Source organism: Falco naumanni, chromosome 9 (assembly GCF_017639655.2).
Source record: "Falco naumanni isolate bFalNau1 chromosome 9, bFalNau1.pat, whole genome shotgun sequence".
Lineage (NCBI taxonomy): Eukaryota > Metazoa > Chordata > Aves > Falconiformes > Falconidae > Falco > Falco naumanni.
Window position 1 is genome coordinate 30058027 of NC_054062.1, and position 18518 is coordinate 30076544.

Here is an 18518-nt window from a genome sequence, read left to right on the forward strand (position 1 = left end):
ATCCCTTAGAAGTCCACCCCCGTCCCAGCCATGACTGCACCTCCCGCTTGCTGAGTGAGGCTGCAGATTGGGGCAGGGAGAGCAGGGTGGAATGCTTTGAGAAGCTCGGGTCTTGACTCCCCGCACTTAAAGCAAATCAGTGACACGGGTGATTACCAAAAGCCATTGTGCTCAGAGAAGCGGCTTTTCTGATCAGGTGGGTGAATCTTCTGGCAGAGGGGTGGTTCCTCCCTTGCGCTGCCGAAGTGACCAGGAGCCTAGGCAGAAGCCCCACCCGAGCCTGCGGGGAGCCGCTCGTCCCTACGGGCGCCGGTGACCCGCCTGCCCCGGTGGCTGCGGGAGGCGCGCCGGGGTGGGTGGCCGCCGCGGGGAAAGCCGCGCTCACAGCGCCACCTGCTGGGGGCCGCCCGCGTGCGGCCGGGGGCGGGGGCTCAGGGACCCCGGCGGGACCCCGGCGCCTGGCGGCCGGCGGGGCGGGTGGCCGGGCGCGGCCCGGACCCCCCTCATGGCTCCGGGGCGGCGCGGAGTGCGGAATGCGGGGCGCCCCGCTCCTCTTTAAGCAAGGTTTATCCTCTCAGCTCTTTAAAAACCCGTAACGGGGGGGCGCGTTTGCTGGCAGCTGTCCCCTGCGTGGGCCCAGTTTCGGGACTCTCACCCTGCAGCCCCGCAGCTCCGGTGCGGCTGAGGCTCTGCGGGAGCATCCTTCTGGGACCAGCCGGGTGGGATGAGGCTTTAGGGATAACGGGCGCCGTTCCCCCCGTGTTCGGCCGAACGGGAGTGTGTGACTGCCCAGGCAAGGAGCGGGAGTGATCCGTGCCCTCGTACCCGCGGCATCTGCATCTCCTGGGGCTGGACAGGCAGGGGGTGAGAAGTAATCCCAGCTGTGAGCGCCTTAAAATCTGACCAGAACAGCCTAATGAAAGCTCATCTCTTCACGGATATTTTAGTCCAGAGATGCCCATTGATTTCCCCAAAACTTTTGTGCTTGTATCATCTTGATGCGCCCGTTGTTGTTACCAGGTTATTCAGGTCAGAGCTTGGCTTTTCTCCTCGGCCTGTGCCTGGCGCAGTGGGTTAGGGTTAGAGCTGTTTTGGTGTCATTGTGGTCCCCATTCACTAATGCCAGCTTGGGAGACGTACAGAGGCAAAGCTAGGAAGGAGGAACAACCGAGGGAAGCTGATTCTATCACCATAATTGCTGGGAAACAAAACAATTGTACAACATCAATAAAGATTTAATTACATATTGATTGCTGCTAAAATGTTCCCTGGGTGAACAGGTGCTTTAATAAAGCAGAATCAATTCCTAAGCTGTTCTAACCAGTCTTTTCCAAATGCAAATATTGACTAAGGGCCTTTCTATTCGTTCACAGTTTAATTAATATGATTTTATTGCACCAAAATCAAGATAAAAGCTCAGCAAGGAAAATGTAACAGGGACAATGTAAAAAATGCCCGGGACTGGTGTGGGGCCACCTGCTGCCTGTGTGCAAGCCTTTCTCCACCTTCTGTGGTGTAGGAAGACCTGTGTGTGGGGAGTCTCCAAAGACTGCACTAATGCCACCTTGCTGTCCCTCCCTGGGTGGCTGCTGTGTGTCCTTGGACACGGCGCACACACAGCAGGAGCTGTGCTAACTGGCAGTGTGGTGGGGTGTAGGTACTTTAGCTCTCTGCTCAACTCACACCCAGGTGTACATAGGAATAGTTGACTCCAACTACTAGATCTGTTCCTGACACCTGGAAAACCTAACAAAAATCTATTGCAGATATGATGCTAATGCACGTAAATCATGTTTAATCCCTGAAGGCTCCCATTCCAGAGGAAGCTGACTTTATATAGTGTTCCTTAATTCTCCCGATATCCCAGTGCAGATGTGGCCTGAAACCCAGCATCCCCAGGCAGCGGCCAGCCACAGGCAAGCAAAGGCTCTGCTTGAGTGTTATCTCATCACTGTGACTTCTGGAGAGAAAAAGAAAAGACTGGATGGGTCTGGCTTCACTTGTGTTTCTATTTTGCAGCAATTCAGAGTAATTTTTGGATAAAATATACTTAAGCGTTCAAACTGAGGTTAAAAAAAAATCTTGTACTCGTCAGGAGGTAGGAGAACAGCAAATATCTTAGTTGGGCAAAGTGGGAGAACTCTTTCCCATCTCCCTATTCTCCCTATGCTTAGGAATGTTTTTTTAAAGGGGAGGAAATCATCTGAGAAGGATGTTCCATTTTCCTCGTTCCCTGTGGTTTCCCCAGCAGTGCACAGAGGCACACCTGGATGGTGTAGGCTGCTGAGCTGGGGCAGGGAAAGACCCTTGCCTGAGCCACCAAAGCTGGCATTGGGGCATCTGTGAGGCAGGCCAGACAGCATCTCTTCTCTTCACAGCAGAGGATGAGTTTGCCAAAACACAGGACAGCACAGCACAGTGTGCTGCCTGGGGGGGGAGGGGAGGGGGGTTGGACTGTCATGAGTGGCCCAATTAGTCACTACGGAGTGGGCTGAAGGGAGGCTGGAGAGGAAAGCATCCTCATTGCTGGGCAGAGGGGAGCCTTTCTGAATGGAAACTGCTGGTTATTTTTTATTCTTAAATTAATCAATTAATGTTAAATTAGTGTTGATTTATTAATGTAATTGCTGCAGTGAGGGAATACTGCCTGCCGCAGACATCTAGATGGGATAATGGAGTCTCCTAGTGTTGTGGTTTATTGCCTGGCTTTCTTGAAGGAGCCCATTTTGCTGGCATGGTGGGCATCAGATGATCAAGTTGTAGACCTTCTTTGGGACCTATTGGATGGGATCTCCCTTGCAGGGAAGATAGTGCCAAACTGTAAGATGCTAAGATGGGACTGTGCCAAAGACATAACAGGCTTTCCTTCAACTTCTGCCCTGAATACGAATGCCCAAGCTGACTCCAAAGACTCATCGTTTCTTTAGTGGTTGGGGTTGATAAGTGCAGCATGTCCCCATGGCTGGGATACCACAGCAGCACAGAGAGAGATGTTTTGTTTGACACAGTGCCGTGAGCTTTTCTCCTCAAACCACATGTAAACAAGAAGGTCATTCCAATTCTCCATCGCTGTCATCACTGCAAACAATACTGACCCTGCAAGTAGTTGCTGTTTGGTCTTCTGGTGGCATCCATTTGAACCCAAAGGACTCATCCCTGAGGTTCCAAGAAACTAGCAGTAGAGAATTTGTTGTTTACTAAAGCCCTTATGCTAAGCTGCAGGAAAAAATTCATTCTTCAGGTTTTATATCTGACTGTCCTCCCAGAAGATGATAGAAACAGTCAGCCCTAGGGACCTGGGCTCCTGTCCGTTTGAAGGAAGGTATGATTTTATTCAGGCTGTGCTTCTGTTTTCCTAATATCCCTTCCCGTTCCAAATCTCAATTGGCCCTGGTTGCATCAGCATTATGCCTTGGACTGCTCGTTTCAGCTGGAAGCTTAGGACTGGCATTTCTGACCCAAAGTTGTATGCACGATGCTTAGGGGTGCCACTGGTATGGCAGTTCAGAGCTCCCAGGGGCTTCATCCCATAATGGTTAGTATTTCTTTGAAACAAGAAGAGTGCATATGGTGATATTTTCCTACGACATATAAATCATATGGATACATCCAAGTGGTTTTATAGTCCTGAGAAACCTTTCCTGCCTTACTGGCTAGATAAAAGTACTTATTACAAAAGAAAAGCAGTTATCCATAGATTCTGTACATGCAGGGATCTAACATTTGGAGAAATAAATAGCTCTGTACCATGCAGAGGAACCAGTACTGTTTTCTCTGTGGTAATGAAGAACAGGATATGTTGTAGGCACAATATTATTAATAAGTAGTGAGCAATGCAATACAAATCTGTAATTCAATTTAGGATTTCAGCTGAAATTGCTCTTTGGAGCTATAGATTACAGTGAGCTCTGAAACTGAGTTACAATCCAAGCAGGAACTGAGTCATGTGTAGCAATGTTCTAGGGAAGCATAGAATCACAGTCAGTACTGGGCAAAACGTTATTGACAGTAGCGTATTCACTGAAAAATGGCATTTGGTGGACATAAATCAAATTTAACTGAGCTTATAAATAAAGGTCAGGCAGAAAAATGGGGAGAACTGAAAGTCAACATTTCCATGTATTGATTTTTAAATGGCAACTTTATTTCAAAAACTGTTTCAAGCTGAAAAACAATTATTAAAAGATTTCATTAATCTGAAGCTGAAACATGACATTTTGGAGGAGAGAAAACCGAATATTTCAGTTTGCCTCAGAATATTTTTTTTACTTTCCAAAATATTCTAAATTTCTGGTTTAGTTTAAGCCAAGGAACCACATTGTCCCCTTCAGTTCCTCCCTTTACCCACAGACTGAGCTGAAAGATCCCTTGTTATTTTAGCCATAATAAAGGCTGATGTTCTTCAAAAGGGAGGGAAGAGTCATTGCTTTATATGTCATTAACAATATTCTCCAACAGAAAAGATCATTGTTGGGGGGGCTAAATTCTGAGTTTAAACAGATACCAAAAGTTCTAGACAAGAAGAAATAGGCAGAGAACAGCTAACGTCGACTTCTAGCCTTGCTGGAATTTCCTCTCGTGAACTCGTGAACTCATAAATTCAAAGCTTATGAAGCCTACCAGGATCACCCAACAGCTTTGCTACCTTGCTGTGTTAGTGACTTAGCCTTTCCTTTCCACAGTTTCTAGGGTTTCACCTCAACCTTACTTCATTACTTAGCTAGAAGCAATTATGACACATGAATATGAAATATTTTTGTAAGAAACGCTAAGTCATGGTCAACTTTCTAGTTTGCAGTAGAAAAGTAGCAAAAGGAAGGTGCAGAAAGTTATTCCCACTCTGTGCTGATCAATTCCAAACATAGTTTATTGTTCAGAAGTTTATTAGCTATTTAGAATTCTATTTCCCTAAAGTAAAATACTAGAATATTCATTCAATACTGCAGTATCCTAGACTCAAAGAGAGATGCCTTACTAAACAAACAGAGCTACTCCTTTCCCTAAGATCATATCAATCATTTGTATTAATTCAAGAAATTCCTGCTTAAATATGATAGGATCTCGTGGCTATCCATGCACAGGCACCATCTCAGCCTTGGCTGTCTCCTTGCCGGCAAGGCAGAACAAGGTCTGAGTCCGTGCCACACACATGGAGTATTAAAGGCCAAATTTAGGGCTGAAAAGAAAATTGTCTTGTAGTCTTTGAAAATCACAATATAAATGAGAAGGCTCCAGGGACAGCTTATTGCAGCCTTTCAATATTTGAAGGGGTCTTATAAGAAAGATGGGGGGAAGCTTTTTAGTGGCGTATGTTGCAATAGGACAAGGGGTAATGGTTTTAAACTACAAGAGGGTAGACTTAGACTAGATATAAGGAAGCAACTGTTTATGGTGAGGGTGGGGAAACACTGGAACAGGTTGCCCAGCAATGTGGTAGATGCTCTGCAGACCTGATAGCTCTGGATTTCTAAGCCAGAGCTCTGCTACCATAAGTAATGGGCTAACTGTAAAAGCCAGGCAGAGGTAGATCTTTACTTCCTAGGACTGTCTGTAATGAGGATGAATTGATTAATTTTGGGGAAGTGTTCCGATTCCATGGTAGAAGCCGTTAAATAAATTGGATTTTCAGGCAGTAAAACAGAAGATCGGTTTCTTCTGAAGAACCAGATACTGTCCATGTTTAAACCGGTGATCCTATATGATATACTTTGTACGTACTACACTAAGTCTGTATGTAGTTCCTTTCTCTTCCTCTTTCATCTAGATCATCCTGTAAGAAGTCCACAGCCACACTAATTATCTTTTTTCCAGTCAGATATTCTGGAAAGGCTGGTCAGACAAGGACAGGATACTGAAACCCAGGCTGAATTCAAAAAAAAGCTTGGCGTGATCATCTGTCTTCATGTACAGAATAAATTGTCTAACAGCTGGTTCCAAAATAAAACGATACCAGGCAAAACATTGGAATAACTGTTTGTTTTTTTGGTGGAAGCTAGAGAGAGAAGCCTCTTCTGAAACTGGCCGAGTACCCAGTAGGCATTGCTACTTTTTTCTGGTGAACTTTTCACATGGTTTCAATGATAGGTCATAACCACTTTGTTAAATGCTCCAGTGACAGTAAACATAGCAAAAATACTTGTCTAGAATACATTGTGCCTTAAAGCTCTCTCACTAGTTCAGGAAAATTGTGGGTAAAAACTGTGGCATTTGGATGACCTTCCTTTTGCTGTTCTTCCAGCTAATACTAACACTCAATTCTAGTATAAATAAAGGCGAACATTAGTGATAATAATCTTTCAAACTCAGTCACTGACTTGTTTATAGCTAGGTTGGTACTTGAGGGATCCAGTGCAATTTAAAAGGCAATAAATTGAAACAAACTCACTCCATTTTGGAGTCTGTTTATGAACTCTTTTAATTTGGTGTCATATTCATTTGGGGAGAATTAGATTATCCTATTCATTAGATGCAGTGGCTAGTGATGAATGGAACAACATTCCACATCAATGGCATTAATTGAATCCTTGCAAGCACAGATAATACCCCTGCAGGAAGCAGGAGAAGATGGAAAAGTTCTCCAAAGTAGGTCTGCAAATATAGTGAGGAGGGAGCACTACTGGATAGCCCAGATTGCTGGCAGCAGTTGAATGCATTCCATTTTTGTGAGACTACTTAAGTAGTGATGATCTCTAGGCACACAATTAAGATTGGATCCCCATGATGCTAGGCATTGCACAAGTGCACGTTAAGGGGAAACTCCTGCCCCAAGGCTGAGTTTAAACAGAAAAATCACACAATGTACAGGACAGATGGCAGATCTAACCAAGGGGGGAAAAGGCGGTTTAGGGTGTGGTTTTATGCTACAGGTGATAATTATGTCGTTATGTTAGCTATGTGCTAGCTACCCACTGCCCTAGCAGACCTGATGTACTTCCTTTTCTCTGGCACTCACCTGACTCGGTGATGAACTGCTGCTGGGGACAAATCAGCAGAGAATTTACACCAGTATTTGTAGCCTGAGGCTGCAATTTGTTTCAAGGGGTTGCCTGAACAGACTGAACAGCTCACTGATGGTGAAAGCAAGCTGTTCCACTCCCCTTTCCCTGCTCCCAACCACGTACTCTTGCCTGTCGCTGCTCCCAGGCTTTGCCTGACCATGTGCCAGCCCCAACAGCAAAAACCTGGCGCAGTGCTTCCTTGCCCGGGAAGGGACTTGCACCAGCTTAGCCTGAGATCACAGCCAAGGCAAGGGAGAAATCCCTTTCAGCGGGCAGAGAGCTCTTAGTTCAGTGCAGTAATAACAAACCTGCCTCCTTCCCTTCCTGCCGGCTCTGAGCCCCGTCCTGGTGGGACCACCAGGCTGCCAGTACCCCTGCCGGGGACAGCGGGGCAGCGAAGGGCCGTGCCAGTCGGCCCACTGGCTGCCTGCCTTGGGCTTTGACGTTGCACCCTCACAGGTGTTTTAAAAACGGGACTCCAGCTCAGCAGGAATAGGAAACATTTTCAACATGTCTTGTCCAGGATCCCCCATGATGTCTGAAGCAGAACCAACGAGAGAGTACAGGTCTCCTGAGCTGCAGGCTGGTGCCATAACGAAATCCTTCATCTCAGGGGAAATTTACTTTGTTTCAGAGGGAAGCCATAATCAAAAAGACTGGCAAAATTGATTTAAATCTCAGATTTGTAACAAGATGCAGATGATTTTCTCCTAACTCTTAAATAGTACATGCTTGGGTCTGTTGAGGGTTTCTCAGAAATGTGTCGTTCTTCCAGGGAGCGTGTCCTATTGATAGAGCCATAAGCCACTGCCAATTAATCAGGTCATAATGAAATATTAAAAAATGAGCATGAGCTTTTCATGCCAGTCCTCTTTGATTCATGCCTCCACTATGATTCATGCCATTCCTCTTTCAGATGAGAAGCTGTTTGTTATGAGCAAACTACTTTATTGTCAGTGAAAGGTGAAAACCAGCCCAGGACATTGATGGGCTTAGGTGCAAAGGGAGCAGGAATCCAAGCGTCATTACATTCTGAGTTGCCTTGTTGCTTCTGTGGAAGAGACTCTGCTCTTACACATCCCAATGGCACAAAGCAGTGAACAGGGGCAAAGTGGGTTGAAGCAACTGTGCCCTAGCTGTATGGGACCCCCTGAGATCCCTGATGTGACCTATGAAGTCCCTGTTTTCCTGAAAGATCCTTTCTGTCACTGATGTGCTTCCAGTTTGCAGGCAAGGGACAGGTATCCTCAGCAGCGTGTGCACCAGGACAGTTCTCCTGGGGGAATTCAGGGGCAGTAGTTCAAGGGATTCTTCCTGAATGTTTCCAACACATGCTCCAAACCTTCCTGTTGGGTAAATGAGAGGGGCAGGGCAGCACATGTCGGGAAAGATGATGATTACTCAAGCAAAAAGGCGGCGTCAGAACTGGCCGCTGGGAATGCTGATGACTCTGAGCCCTCCCATGGCACGTCCTCTGCCAGGAACAGGAGGGCTGGCAGGCAGTAAGTAGCACTGTCCTCATTCTGTTGAGGCAGAAACAGAGGTGAGTGACCGTTTCAGGGTCAGCGGTGGAGCAGGGATTAGGATGCAGTTTGTCAGACCCTCAGACAAATCACCGGCTCCTCTCTCTGCTTGTGCTGGGCTATGTTTCTGCGCACTCTCAATATTGCAGTCCTGAGAAAGTGCTCTCAGCTAGGGTCTCAAATCGGTTAAAGCAGTAATAGCCACAGAGGGAGCAACATGGGCATCTATAAAACTAACCATTTCAGAGCACTAATCTCATCAGCAAGCTAATTGCAAATATTGTATCTAAGAACATTTCCAGCCATCTGCAGGAAGGGAATGTCACAATGCTTGAAAGGCATCATGTATTTATGGTAATGTCTTGCTGATTAATAAGCCTGTGCAATGAGTTTTAGATGTCGTGATGATAATCCTGCAGAACAAACATCTTTTGTTGTTACTTGGAGGTATTTACACAACACCTGTATTGTGGTATCTGTATACTTCCTTGTGTGTGTAAAGTCCTGTTACGTTTCACCTCTGTTTTAGAGTGTAGAACTGAGTGGATATGGGGACTGCTGCTACTCCCTACAGTAGGGCTTGACTGTGCCTGCTGTTACAGAAAACCTGTGACTTTGTAGAGTGCAGAAGCCATACACACAAATGAAGCCTGTTTCACTGACTACAATGATGTTCTGCTGTTTTATAGCAGCTGAAAATCTGGTTTTAATTCAACCAGTTGTCAATTCCCAAAGGCTGAGCAAGTCCTGACTTCCTGGAAATGGATTTTTTAAAATAAAACACTCTTCCAACCTCCCCTGCCAGGGTAGCTGCCACTTCATCTATCATAACCTTTGCCCTGCTTTCAAGATTGTTGTGAGGCTTTATTAATGCTTGCAAAATATTGCCACGTGTTTTGCAAAAAGTAGTTTTTTAAGTATGATGCACTTTTACTATCTTTAATGCTGAAAATAAAGTCATAAAATCAGGAAGCACATTGGTTGCAGTTTATTGGGAACACCTGAGTATAAAATAACCACCTGAGGCATCAGGGCATGGAAAGATAAGAAAATCAAGGTTCATCTAATTCCAATCTACAGTAATTGATTGAGGCATGCTAGGGAGGGGCTGAGAAGGCTTGCTCTTCAATTATGCTATTTAAGGGGCTGGACAGGGGGTTTTTTTATGTGATTTGCTGGAGAAGGTGGGTCTGAAAAGAGGCAAGGAATTAGTATAGATTTTACTGCTGAAGCCTAGTACATTTTGCTCTAGAGTAATTATTGTTGGAGAGCTAATGAAAGGTCTTCTCTGTTATGACTATTTTGGGTTTTTGTCTTGTTCTGAGACACCCGTCACTTACAGAGATGTTCATATGGTGCTATGGAAGGCTAGGAGGTACCTCAATGAAAGCCTTCTGGTCTCAAGCCTAAACATTACCTCATTTGCATGCTAACAGTGCTCCTTTATCTGAACTGTCTTTTCTTTCTCTTGGATTTAATTTGCCTGATGCAGATACAAGTGGCAATTACAGCCTGAATGCTGAGGCTCCTTTTAATCGTTTTTGGGCTATAGCTTGGTTGTTTCTTTGATCCTGGTATTCTTACTCTGCAGCTCGTCCTGATTCCTGTAGATCCTTCCTCAATGTGGATCACTGTATCCTGCATGAGGTCCTTGCACAATGACGCTTCTGTCAGGTATTGCAATTATGTCACTCTTCGTGGTTTTGGGTTGCTTTTATGCTTCTCATAGCTGCCTTGTGTTGTGAGCTCACTGTGATGCTGGAAGGGCATTGTCATCTAGCAGCACCAGCAACCATTGCCTTCCTCAAAGGATACTATAGTATCTTATAATGGTACCTGAGAAGATGGACTTGGGCATCTGCCTTAAAGTTGTGGAGAGCAGTACCTCAATGTACCTTGTGCACCTGTGTTATAAATATTCCTGAGTCTGTGCAGGGACCAGGCTCTGTTCCTCAGGGTTATAACGCATAGTTTAAAGACTCCACAGCCACACAATATTGAACTAACTTTGAATAAACAAATATTGCAATACCTTTACAGCGCTCTAGTGCTCAGGCATGACAATGGCAGGACAAGAAGGAGAGATGCAGAGAGGTGTTATACATACTCCCTGGAATAATGATTTGTGGTGGACTTTACCAGTTTTTCTCTTCAGTGATAATTTACTAGCTTGTGGCTGTTTACCCATGTACTTGCTCAGCTTTTATCAGCTGACACTTCTGACCATTTGAGCTTCATGTTGACTCCTTGGTTCTGGTCTTTTGTCACTGAGGCAAAAACAAAAAGTGATTTTAATAACTAAATATGTTTGTTTGGATTTGTTGATCAAACTCCCATTACTTACTGGGCGTTACTTAATGTTTTCTCTCAGTGTTGTGTAGGACAAAATAAAAAATGAAGCTGTCATACTCCACTGTGATCCAGAGGGGAACTGAGCCAGCTAAATACAGTCATGCAAGCTGGAACAAAACAACATCCAAAACATACAGTAGGAATTACCTCTAACACAGTAGCACTCAAAAAAAACCATGCCATACATTTGCAATAACTACAGAGGGTCAGGATCTCAGGCTGTACCTGGCTTCTTGCACTGCACTCTCCCCAGTATTATAAGCTAAGGAAAATCCATGGTGTCAAACTGGGAATGAGATAGATTTTTTTTCAGAACTTAAAAGCCACAAGTTCAATGTGAGGTGCTTTTCCTCCATTTCGTCTGGGATTTAAACCTTTGTAATAGAAGCTTCTATAAAATGCACTTTCGGGTGCACTTGTGATCATCTGCACCAATTGTAAATACTGCAGTAGTTCTTCTAAGACTAGTCAAAGTATTTCGTTCAAAGTACACGTGAAGTACCTTCTGCTTTATCATGACACTGTCTGCATTGTCAGGATGGTGCAAAATTTTTCATTTCCTGCTCCAAAAGGCTGTTGAGTTCTACAGAACATTGTTAAACTGATGTAACATTTAACCCAAGAGCTGGTTGTGTTTCAGTTCTGGATAAAGTGGTTCCTGTAAATAAGGTTTGCAAAATGCTTTCTGTCTGAACAAAACTATGGGCCAGTTTTTATTACATGCCATTATTATAATTATAGGATCTTCTGCTTAATCAGGATGTGCTTAATTAGGATAGCCATTTAATTGGGACATCTCCCAAGGAACCAATTTACCTTAATGTTATTAGTACTATCTAATCAGGGCAGCTTAGAAAAAAAAAATTATTTTAAAAACTAAGACCACAGCAGAGGAAAAGATGAGCTGATGTTTTGCTGGTCAGTCCATTCCCTGAAGGTTTGGATTGCAGCACGGCTCAAGCAGCTGTGAAGACTGTCTCCTTAAAGTAACAGAAGACAAGCATGATCCTTCTGTTGTGAAAGTTCCAGACACAACCTTCACTCCCGCTTTGGCTGCCATGTCCTTACACCACAGTACCCTGGCAAACGAGACCAGTGAACTTCATATTGTAGCCAACAGGGAAAAAGTCTCTGACAAATATAATGGAAAAACAGATGTGGTGGGGAATACCATCACATCGTAATCTTAGGATCATAGAACAGTTTGAGCGGGAAGTCACCTTAAGGATCATCTAGGTTCCAACCCTCCTGCCATTGGGGTATCTGCAAGGATATGAAATAAAGCAACAAGTAACAGGTCTCAGAAGGGGACTTGTTCAAACGGATTCCCAATGAAAATGTTTGTCATTGAGCTTTTGTTCATATTTTAGTAAAAAAATCTGTTCTACCTTGGATTTTGAAGTCACTGTCATGGTTATACATTCACCGTTGCCTGAGGAGACAACACCAACAAACAAAAGCTGCTGTTATAAGGAAACAGAGTTATGCAAGTCAGGCCTGAATTTCAATAGGAAGCTCAAAGGCACTACCTCCTGTGATCAAACTCAAGACTCCTTCTTGGCCTGTGAGCTGACACGCTCCCAGATGGGCAACGTGGGCCTGCAGCTGAACTAGGGCTGAATTTGCAATTTCAAATACTAGTGAGAAACTTGGAGTGAACGAAAACAAAGTAGGGGACAGACTTCCAGGGGATGTAAATCAGTGACATCCCATTGCAATTGGTGTAGACAGACTGGTCTTCATGTGATGAAGATTATAGCTTAAGGCAGCAAGATGAGGCAGTGATACATCTGCTTGTGCAAGGTGGCAGCACTGAACAAGGCTGCCCAGAGAGGCTGTGGAGTTTCCATCCATGGAGGTATTCAAAACCCACCTGAATGTGGTCTTGGGCAACTTGTTTGTAGTGATCCCGCTTGAGCTCAGGGGTTAGACCAGGTGACATCAAGAGGTCCCTTCCAGCCTCAGCCACTCCATGATGTTGTGGCCACACTCCCCTTAGTATGAGTAAAGAACCAATCCTGACACCAAGGGTTTAGTTAGGTACAATGTTGACTTTCATGATGCTGGCTTAAGAAATCTCAGCCTCCAACATTCTCCCTCCTCTGCTTTTTTTTTGTGCTGCAAGATCACTGTCTTTACTTGTGGTGATATAACTACTTATAGGGCCACAGCATTAACTGGATCAATATAAGACACAGTTAACAAGTTTTCTTCTTTTAAGAATTCTTTTTTTTAGGGTTATTTTTACATGTGTGTCAGTTCAGCTATGCATCTCCTGGCTTTGCTGGCATTTACCGTCTCAGCACATGGGATGATGAACAAGTGGGTTGGGAGAATGCTGGAAAGACACCAGCATGATGCCTGGATCCAACACACCATATAACTGCACATTGACTTACACCATCTCTCACTGCAAGCAGAAATATCTGTTATTTGATAATAATTAATTGAAAAATCATGCCTCTGTCTTCAGTTGACTGTACCTGTTGGGTACTCTTCTTATGGGGATAGGCATGCAAAACCAAGTATGCTTTCTTTAGGCGCACTTGAGGAGGTTTAATGGTTAACCAAGTAAGAATTAAAATTGCACAAAAGTATATCCAGCAAGTCCTGCACAGGTACGTGTTCCTCAGGGGCTGGATGGCTCATTAGTACTACAGAGCCTGCAAGAAATAAACTAATTCAAACTAAGTTAATTATAAAATCAAGTGATTCCCCAAGAAGGGGAATTGTTCTAATTGTGTGGCTGCCCATCGTTATTCAGGTCACCTTGTACAGCCCCGTCTCCTTTTCAGTGCTCTTACTCCCTGAGCCTATTCTGGATTGAAGATGCTGGGGCTGCAGTTTTCAGAGGTTCAGGTATGCTAGTGGATTATGGGTTAGTGTGCTGCTGTAGGACTGGGTTCAACACCTGCTCAGGTACCTACTCCCTGCGTGACTTCTGCATGTCACCTTGGAGCTGAATTTACTATTAGATTTAGATGGAGCGTAGGCACTTGTATTTCAAAATGGGATCCTCAAAGTTCTTCCTAACTGTAGACCTCTGCTTTGTGCCACTTCCCTGGACCACCTAGAAGCCTGCTCTGGCCATGTCCAGAATCCCCTTGGTCTCATCACCACCTATGAGTTGTCACCTTCCCAGTCCCTGCTGCTGCTATCTGCAGAGCAGGTGCTGCCAGCCTGTGTTTTCCAAAGCCTGCTCCATTAGATGTGCATCAGTGGCTTGGGCAGGGCAACACACTTCCCCTGCGTTCACACTGTGACTGCTGAGCAGCTGCTGTGCAGGCAAGACCCTTCTTCACTTCCCTGCACAGCTTCTGCAGTAGCAGAGAGCTGCATTTGTAGTACAGGTAGATAAGCAAAATTATCTATTGTGTCTTCAGGGCTCTGGAAAGAGAAAGGTAAGGTGTTAAACCGATTTAATGTGTTAGTGCGTTCTGTTCCCAGGAGTTAATTATCTGCACATCATTGTTGTCTCACGTGGCAAAGAGCAGGTGCTCTCCAGCTGCGTGTCTGCAGCCCTGAATGTGTGTGCATATCCATGCATGTGCTTGTGGCATGTAGGAAAACACCCAGTAGTGTCCAAGTCAGTGTCCTCCTGCAGATGGAAATAAAGTTCTCTGTAGCTGCCTACGCTTAATTGCTGTGTACTGTGATGGCTCTGGGAGGCCTGGAACTCGTCGTAGGAGTTGCTGCTGGTAGTTATTCACAATTAATGCATGTTAAGAGAGGATGCAACACAGATTCTTTCCTAACAGGGCAGTAATTTGTAAACCTCTATTAAAACACTTGACAGTGTTTTCCTGACGAGATATTGTAAATGCTATTTAAAAAGAAGTTTCATAAAGAATCGTTCCTGGAAGCTGGCACTACTTATTGGCCCCATATTTCTTATTAATTTGTACTTAATTATAAAAAGAAACATCAAACATCATTTCCTCTTAATATAAAATGGGAGATTGCCACTGATAAGCATGCTTAAAATAAGCATCGCAGTCGTTACTTTCATACCCTAACTATAATAACAGACCACGGACACAAAAATGAACACAGCCAGTGCAGCTAATGGCTGAATCATAGCAACAGCATAAATTGATTTGTTTCCAGGTCTAAAAAAACTGGTAGAGAATTTATGTAATCTCCTAGATAAAAGAGGATTAAGGTTAATGTCTTAAATCTGGTCCTTATGCTCAAATACAGATGCCTGCTACTACCTTTCATGTGAATTCTATTTGTAAAAAAGTGATACTGAGTTAAGCTGGTTGAAATAAAGTCACATTCCTTCTTTTTATGCTTAAGAGAACCTATTGGCTGCTCTGTACTACACCAAATCATACCATTTACTACAGTCCAGTCACAATAGTGCATTCATGGGTGCTTTACAGTGTTTATCATTACTGTACGGTTTATGTTCTTTCTAGTGAACCTGATGTCTTAACTTAGGAAGTGCTGCATAGTAAGAAGTCTAAAACCAAGCTAGTTCTTTTCCTGACATAGTTTCAAGTAAAAAAAAAAAATTAGTGCATTCAACCTGCTTGCTTGCAGAATGAGGGATTGTTTTTCATACTTGTGAGTTATTGCTTGGAAATTGTCAAAATAAAGTGGATTTTCTTAATGATTTTTGAAATGTGTAGTGCACACTTGTTCCATGACCCAGACCCCAAGAAATTATATGGGCTTATGATTTGTCTTTATATATAAGTTTTAATCCTGCAGTGTTTGCATATTGTTACTCTAACAGGCTGAGGTTTGTGAGAAACTGATCAGTGAAAACATTTTGAAGCATAAAGCCTCATATTGTCTTCGCTTAAAGCTCAACCGTTGCAGATCTGGAATGTAATATATTCATTTTGCAGTGCAAAGAGCTGAGCATGTGCTGGATTAGGGTTTTGTTTGCAAATATTGCTTGTTGCTCTGAGTGCAGGTGGAACACTTCCTTTTATTTTAGCCAAATAATTCTCTGCTTCCTTCCTGCACATAGTAAGATACTCCTTATTTAGGACCGCTCTGCCCTGCCGTCTGTAAGCAACTCAGACACAGAATGCAACTACTCTGCTGTGAAGCTTTCCCTTGCAATGCCTGGGAAATATATTCACCCTATTAAGACCCGTTTTTCATAGACTATTTCTGAGGGAGAAAAACTGTATTAGCAGTTTGTAGATGTAACGGCAGACCTTTTGGTCTGCTAGTGAAGGTTAGCTTGTTTGGTGCAAAGTTGTGGGGGTGCCTGTGTGCGTTGTTGTGTGCCGTGTGGGACTTCTGCGGTGGCTTGTGGAAATGTGGGTGGTTGTGAAAGGTTACTTCACTATTTGTGATGGTATAGCTGTATTTCTGGTGAATGGAGTTGAGTACACGCTGAATTTTAAATGGCCCTGGTGTCATTAGTTGATTTAATCAGCTTAAAAAGTCTAAGCCACAGTGCCAGCCAGATTCTGCTGTCTCTGAATGCCGCGAGCCTTCCCAAAACACAGGCACAGGGGGTACATGTGTATTAGGCTCCTGAAGCGGTCTGTGTATTTGCTGTTAGTTTAAACAAAACTTTCTGCTTGACTGTATTAATTCCTGTGAATATATATAATACCTGGTGAGGAGACCAGAACTTTCTAGTATTTTTCAGCCATCTCTGCTGTGACTGCAGTGTGTTTCAGAAAGGGGTTATGTTGGTCGTTAGGGCATCAGGAATTTCCCTACATTCTGTCTTGAAGAAATACATGGTGTATGTAATTACTTTTAGTCATTAAATCAGCCTATCAACTAGATAAATCAATGCTCATTACCTTACTACAGGCATAGCATGTGATGATTTTGCATGCATGCATGCATTTTACATGCAGTTACCTTGTAACAAAATGGAATCAAGACAAATATTCATGAATGATGAAGTAGTATTTGCCCACTAGCTGCCAATATGGAGATTCTGTATTCCTGTAGTCTGGATAAGGAACACAGTAATTTGTGCGCTAAAATTACAATATTCAAAGGACAGAAATTTTTCTCTGGGACTTTAAGGACAAAATTTACCTGTATTTTTAAGAGTTAAAGTGCAAGTTTTATGTTCTCTATGTCATCATAGCTTTTGACTGACAAAATAAATCTTTCTACTGCCAGAGGCTGTATTTTGAGCCTAATAAAATGAGGCTGTATTTGCATTTGTGATATTCTACAAAAAATACTTGTTCACATTATTATGTCACCATGTTTAATATAACCATTTTGCTAATTGGTAGAAAAAATGTGCAGTGCTGTATTTTCTGTGTACCATGACTAAATATTTTTTTTTTATGACTGGTAATCTGCTTTATAGTTGCTATTGAACAAAGTATTTTCTGTCATATGGGATGTATACTATAGCACTATTTAACTGAGCATTTTTTTATAAATGGGTGGTAGGGTCTCATCAACTTAAGTCTAAAAAAATGTAAAAAATCTCTGAAATTCAGTTTCATCCCGGGTTTCCATCATATAATCTCTGTGCTGCTACTGGATTTCATGTTTATTAAGCATTTATTGGAAGGACAACAAACCAATTCTGACTAAGGTCTAATGAGCATTGTCTGACAGAAAAAGGCATACAGAAGTATAAATCTCAGGCTTATTCTACTTATGATTTCTTGTGGTCAAAGAAGTAACTTGGTAAAGCAAACTGAGAAAGTGAGGGAAGGTCATGAAAGCTATGCGGAATGTTGATGCTTATAAAATGTAAACCTAGATTATCCATGGCACTAAGCAACAGCAATTTCCATTGAAATCAATACTGGCCGGCCAGTATTTAATTAGAAATTTGAAGAGAACAGCCTGTAAAAGAAATGTCAGGTGATCTTGTAAGAAGACACACAGGTCAAAGTAAAAGAATCCCTTAAGAAGTCCTTAGGATGTGATGTCTTAATTTACAATAAGCTCTTAGACTGTCATACAAGTGTGTACGCCGCGTTTGCAAACAGCAGACCTGCAGTGCAGACCCTGACTGACTGCTGTCACAGCATCATTCCCAGCTGCTGTCAATGATGACATCACATTTATGACATACAACAGCATGCCAGGCGGGTAGGAGACACTGCCATTGCACTCTTTCCTTGTGTGTGTAAGTGTAATAACAAACCTGGTTACAGCACAACCTGTGGGCATCTCCAGTGCTTTGGTTTACCTTCAGTCGGGGCAGGTAACCCAGGTCAGAGAAATGTACCAGTTCTTTTAACCCAGTCAAAACTTCTCTGAGGTTCAATAAAATTTTGATAAATGTCCCACATAGGTTTTCATCTCTGCAGTTGTAGTTACTTTCTGGTTGGGGTTCTGGTCATGGTTCAGGATTCTATGTCATGTAGGACCCAGTTTCCTGTGCAATCTGGGAACATGAGCTGAGTCCTGGCATTGGAATATTCAGTGTCCCACGTTGAGTTTTTGATACTTACCCTGTCCTCTCCTCTTTGGCTGGTTGTCCTGCATCATTGTCTGTCCTTAGGAATCATCAAGCTAGTAATCCTTCCTGTATCAATGGCTCTTATCATACAGCATAACTTGCTTTCTCTTGATAAGTACTAGTTGAGAACTAAATCTTTTGTACGTTGTTCTATGTATGCCATTTTACAGAGGCAGGCACAGAGAAGTGAAGTAACACAGGCAATATTATTTTATTATTATTAGACTC